The sequence below is a fragment of the Arachis ipaensis genome, chromosome B10 (genome assembly GCF_059453495.1).
Source record: "Arachis ipaensis isolate K30076 ecotype BB chromosome B10, ASM5945349v1, whole genome shotgun sequence".
NCBI classification, from domain to species: Eukaryota; Viridiplantae; Streptophyta; class Magnoliopsida; order Fabales; family Fabaceae; genus Arachis; species Arachis ipaensis.
In genome coordinates this window covers 38,483,187-38,489,186 of record NC_142435.1, presented here as the reverse complement: position 1 = coordinate 38,489,186, position 6,000 = coordinate 38,483,187, and positions in this window count along the sequence as shown.

The window sequence follows — 6,000 nt, the reverse complement described above, 5'->3', positions numbered from 1 at the left end:
TAACCCCCCAGGTCACGCGAAACCCTATTATCGCGCCCCCCTGAACCCCCTCCCCTCCCTTCTCCCTTCTCCAATCCAACCACCACCACCCAGTCACCACCACCGCCACCCCCAGACGCCGCCGACCTCCCAGACGCCGCCGCCACCTTTCCTCCCTTCTTCCCTCCCCTTCTTTTTCCTTCTTTCTTCCTCTTTTCCCCCCTCTCCGCCACTACTCCTCCGCGCACCACCAACCACCGCCGCCGCCCGTCCCAACCGCGCCCCCCATCCACCAGCACCACCACCCCTTCCCCTATCCCCCCATCCCCCATTACCCCTTTCCCCCTGCCCCGAACAGCCACGCCGCCATCACCACCACCGCCAGCCACCGCGCCAGCCCCCGTCACCACCACCACCAGCCACCTTTCTGCCCACTCTCATTCTACGGCCTTCCAGGTTCCACAGAACGTCACCCTTTTATCTATCCGTAATTAGTTCATATTTTTCTGTTTATGTTCATGTCTAGGCTAGTTAGATATGCATGCTGTAGTTGATTTTAGGTTGTTAGGTAGTCTAGGCTGTGGTTAGTGGATTTAGGTCTGTTTATTTGCGTTGTTCATGTTTTTTGCTTTATGTTTTTGCAATCCTGCTGCTGCTGTAATGTTAGTTCATATGCTGTACTCTCTTGTATATTGCTGCTCTTTACATTGATTTTTCATGATTATAGTCCTTATATGTAACTGCAAGCTTTAATTTTAATTCATATGAACTATTTGATTGCTGTTTATTTTCCGGGACAATCCAATTTTAGCCGGAATGCTGTCCAAATTTCTGTAAAATGTTTTCATTCATGTTTTGGTTTTGGCATTTTGAACTCTGTTTTCCTCTGCTTTAACCAAATCATTTCATGAATGCCAGGGCATGCTTTCTATCCTTTTTGATTTCCTGGTTCATAAACTGCATTTGTGATGTTTTGATTCCAATTTTTGCTTTCTCTATATCTATTTGAATCAGCATCAACCTGTTTTCCTTATGTGGTTATGAGTTACTTATAGCTTCTAACTGTGAATAATTGTTACTTGGAATATTTTCATTATGCCACTTACTTTAACCCACTTCCTACTAACTCACTAATGTTAACTTCCTAAACTCTTTTTCACTTCTAACCAAACTAACCTTTTTAAAATCTTTCTTCTGGTTTTTCACTTTCTTTTAACCTTCTAACCATGGCATAATGATAATTTTTCTATTTCACATGAATTCAATTACATTTTGGATTGTGCATTCTTCTTTTCAAACTTCTAACTCCTATACAATCCTTAATGCACATTTACTTAACTCATTTACCTCATTCTAATTCTCCTTTGCCACTTTGTGTTTCTTTTGACTATTTGCCTATTTGTTTTCCTATTTTTATTATATCCTGGTTTTCTATTTTTCAGGATGTCTGATTCCTAGAGAAAGGGAAAAGGAAAGGCTACCATTGGCAAACGTAAAAGAGGAGATTCATCTATGTCCATCATAGATCTAATGCATGATGCCTCCTGGCGGGAGAAACACTTTATCCCGCAGGAGAAGGCTGACCAGCTACTTCCCGCCACTGATCCGATTAAATTTGCCAACCGATACTGTGAGCTTAAGTATCTGGTGTTTGCAACCTCCAGGAACCTATACCTGGAGAGAACTTTGAAGATTCCAGAAGAACTCCAGCAGTACACCTCTGATCAAATCAAACAAAGAGGCTGGTTCTTCCTGGAGAGACCTCTGACTGAGGTCAATGCATCTTGGGTTAGGGAATTCTACTGCAATTACTTCAAAACCTCCCTAGATGCAGTGAACCTTAGAGAGAAGCAGATTTTTGTTACTGAGGAGGCAATTGAAGATGTTCTGAAGCTTCTGCCTAAATCTGATCAGCCAGACGGTTATCAGAAAGCTGAGGAGGATATGCACTATATGCAATTTGACTGGGATGCAATAAAGGCGAGGATCGCCCTTGACCTGACAGTTCCTTGGATCATGGGTCAGGACACCACCATGCCCAAGGGGATCAAGCAGATTTACCTGAACGATGAGGCTCAGCTATAGCATCAGATATTCAGCAACTACATTATGCCGAGTACTCACGAGACTGAGATACCAGCCGCTATGATCACCCTCCTTTGGTGTGTGATGGAGGGTAAGGACCTATACCTGCCACGCTTTATCCGGCACTATTGGCCAGGGTCCACGTCCGAGGCACTCTTCCCTTTCCCTATTTGGTTACACAGTTGGGCCGTCGAGCTGACGTGCTTTGGGAGGATGCTGATGAGAGGCCACCTGCTGCAGAATGTAAGAAGATTATCCCGCACAGTAGGAACTTTCTGGCCTTGGGTTACAGATCTCCAATCCTCTCTGGTGACACTGCCACACCATCTGCCAGCCCCACTTCCTCTACAGCTACACCTTCCACCACTACTGCACCTCCACCTGCCCCAAAGCCCATCTATCATCTAGTACACCGCTTGTCTCGACGGCTTGACCAGATGGAGCGTTGCAACAAGCGACGCTATGAGCACCTGAAGCTGATCATACTCTCTGGCGATATCCCCTCCGAGCCTGACACACCATCCGAGGCATCTGAGGAGGAGGCAGATGATCTCGAGGCTGAGACCCATCCCCAGGGAGAGACAGAGCAGGCTGCACCACAGGCAGAGGTTCCACATCAGATTCAAGCTGCAAATCCTGAGATTCCTATCCAAACAGCACCTCCTCTACAGCAGCTAGATCCTCAGCCCACCACCACAGAGACTTCAGCTACCATTCCTTCCAGTGATGACACCCCTTCACACCCTGCTTGATTGAGCATCAGGAACGATGCTTCATTTTAAGTGTGGGGAGATCGCCATCTCTGGCATATTATCTTGGTGAACCACTACAGACTCTTTTTCTTTTATTTTGGATATTTTTCTGTATTTTTCTCTCTATTTTTATTTTTATTTTCTGAGTATTTATACATTGCTACTTTTAAGTATTTTTACTCTATTCCTGCATTTTGCATTTTTAGTTCATATTCTAGTTATTTAGTTTAGTTTGCAATTCTAACTTATTAGTGGATTAATTAGTATAGTTTACCCTTTTTAGCATAAGATAGCTTAGTTTAAATTGAAAAATATAAAAAGGAAGTAAGCTAGGAACTTGAACATAACAGAATCAAATCCATAAACCTTGTATATGTAGCATTACATCATGTAGTTAAACTAACAACATTTCATCAAGGAGAAACATGAAAACCTTAAAGGCCACCCTAAATAATTTTTTTATGAGAATAATGGGAATTTTTAACTAAACCTGCATAATATATATGAATGATATATGATGTTTGAGTTAGAGAACACACAGCCTGTGAGTCTTGAGCTTAATTGTATGGTTGCATTCAAACCATAATTTCATCCCTGTGTGTTTCGCTTCTTTTTATTTTGATGTTCTTTACTTTGTTTTAATCTATATGTCCAGTTGTAGAATATAGATACATACCAAGAAAGTGATTGAGGCCATTATTTGATTTTAACCCATTTGTCCCAAAAATAGCCTACCTTTTACATCCCCTTTGTTAGCCCCTTGAGCCTTTAATTCCCCCTTTTTTTTTAATAATCACATTACTAGCCTTAAGCAGAAAAACAAAATAAAAATCCTAAGATGAATCCTTGGTTAGCTTAAGATAGAAATTGTTTATTGTTTAAGTGTGGGGAAACCTATTGGGAACATAGATGATAAAAAAAAAGGGTAGGAAGTTGAAAGAAATAAAATTAATCAAAATAAAATTTTTGGGAAACATGCTCATGTGAGATTAAAATAATTAATTTACCATGTGCATTAAAATATATATATATATATATATATATATATAATTTATTATAATATTTTAATTTTTAGCATTTGAATAAAGGGGATACAAAAGAATTCCCCAAAATGCAAAATAAAAATAATGCACATGGGATAAAAAAATAAAGATCAAGACATGAGCATGTAACATCAAAAGTAAAAAGATGGGAAAACAGGTAAAGTAGTTTTGTTTTACTAAGTATGTATGTTAGGTGAGATCTTAGTCTAATTGAGGATTCACTTATTAGCTCACTTAGCCTTATACATATATCCTTACCTTTACCTTGGCCCCATTACAACCTTAATTAAAGACCTCATGATTTTTGGTACGACTATATTCTATAATTGTTGATTGGTTAGATGAAGAACAAAGTTATAGAAAGTAGGAATAAAAAGAAGAATAGAGTGATTAACCCAATAAACACTGAGTGACTAGAGAGTAAACACAAAATCCAGTGAGGGTTCAATAACTCATCAACATATATCTATGCTTAATTTACTAACTGTTTTGCAAGTTCGTAAAATATTTTTCTTTCCCATCTCATTTGAAAAAGTGCTTTATTATTTAAGGGTTGGCTATGTATATATATGATTCCTTGAGAATGTGAATTACTTTAACTACATGTAAGCTTTATATATGAGTGAATAAATTAGAATTGCATGACTCTTAAGTAGTTGCATTTAGAATAGGTTGCATTGCATAACATTCCACCAGTTTAATCTTACCTTACTCTTTACCTTGGATTTAGCATGAGGACATGCTATTGTTTAAGTGTGGGGAGGTTGATAAACCCATATTTTATGACATATTTTGTGCGTAATTTGAGTGATTTATTCAACCCTTTACCCACTTATTCATATTAATTGCTTGGTTTTACTTTCCCTTCCTTATTATGTGATGTATGTGAAAAACATGTTTCCTATGCTTTTAAATTAATTATTTTAATTACCTTTATTTCCATTCGATGCCGTGATTAGTGTGTTGATGATGCACGGAAAACTTGTCTAGCAATAAATCTCCCTTCGGCAAGTGTACCAAATTTGTCGTCAAGTAAAAACTCACAATAGAGTGAGGTCGAATCCCACAGGGATTGATTGATCAAGCAACTTTAATTAGAAGAATGTTCTAGTTGAGCGAATCCAGAATTTGGGTTGAGAATTGCAAAAAATAAAATGGCGGGAATGTAAATAACAGAAAAGTAAATGTTAGAATTAAAAGACTGGAAGTAAATGACTGAAAATAAATTGCAGAATTGTAAATGGGAATGGGGGATTTGCTCATAAAAGTAAATGGCAGAATTAAAGAGAATGGGTAAGATCAGAGATGGGGAGTTCATTGGGCTTTGGAGATGTTGCAATTCTCCGGATCAAGTTCATTTTCATCTCTTCTTCAATCAATGCACTCATTGATCTCCTTGGCAATCTTAATTGATTGAATTACAATTTCTTGCAATTCAATCTCTCAAGTCTTGATCAATAGCCAATTAGTTGGTCAATTGCTCATGAGAAGAGATGAAGTATGGTCACTGATTATACCACATGCATTTCCCAAATCAAGTATTGAGAGGGTTATAGTCACATACCCATCCAAACCCAATTTGGTCCAGCATGAGAAAGCACTTCTAGCTTGATCTCTTCATTCCTCTTTCAAGGTTCAAAAGAGATCCAAGATTGAATAGCTTCTTTTTCAAGATAACTACTCAATTGGATGAAGATCTAAAGCTTTCAAGTGAAATCAAGAGAAAAGATAGAAGAAGAATAATGAAAATTAGTATTGATCCATCAAATTACAACAGAGCTCCCTAACCCAATGAGGGGTTTAGTTGTTCATAGCTCTTGAAAATGAAAACAAAGATGGAGAATACATCATAGAACTAGAAATTGCAGAGAAAGTAAAATACAGAGAGTAATTCTCTTTTTCCAACTTCCAGAACTCCTTAACAATTCAAAGCTACTCCTATATATACTACTTCTCTCAGCTTCTAGTTGGCTCTTCAAGTCTTGGGCCTTTGGATCTTGAGTTTGAAGCAATTCTCTTCTTCATTTGGGCTTGGCTTTACTTGCAGAGAGAAAATGTGAAGTGGGCAGAGACTTTAGCTCAGGACGTTAGGGGTGTTAACGTTTAGTGAAAATATAAGTTCGAGAACGTTAGTGACAATC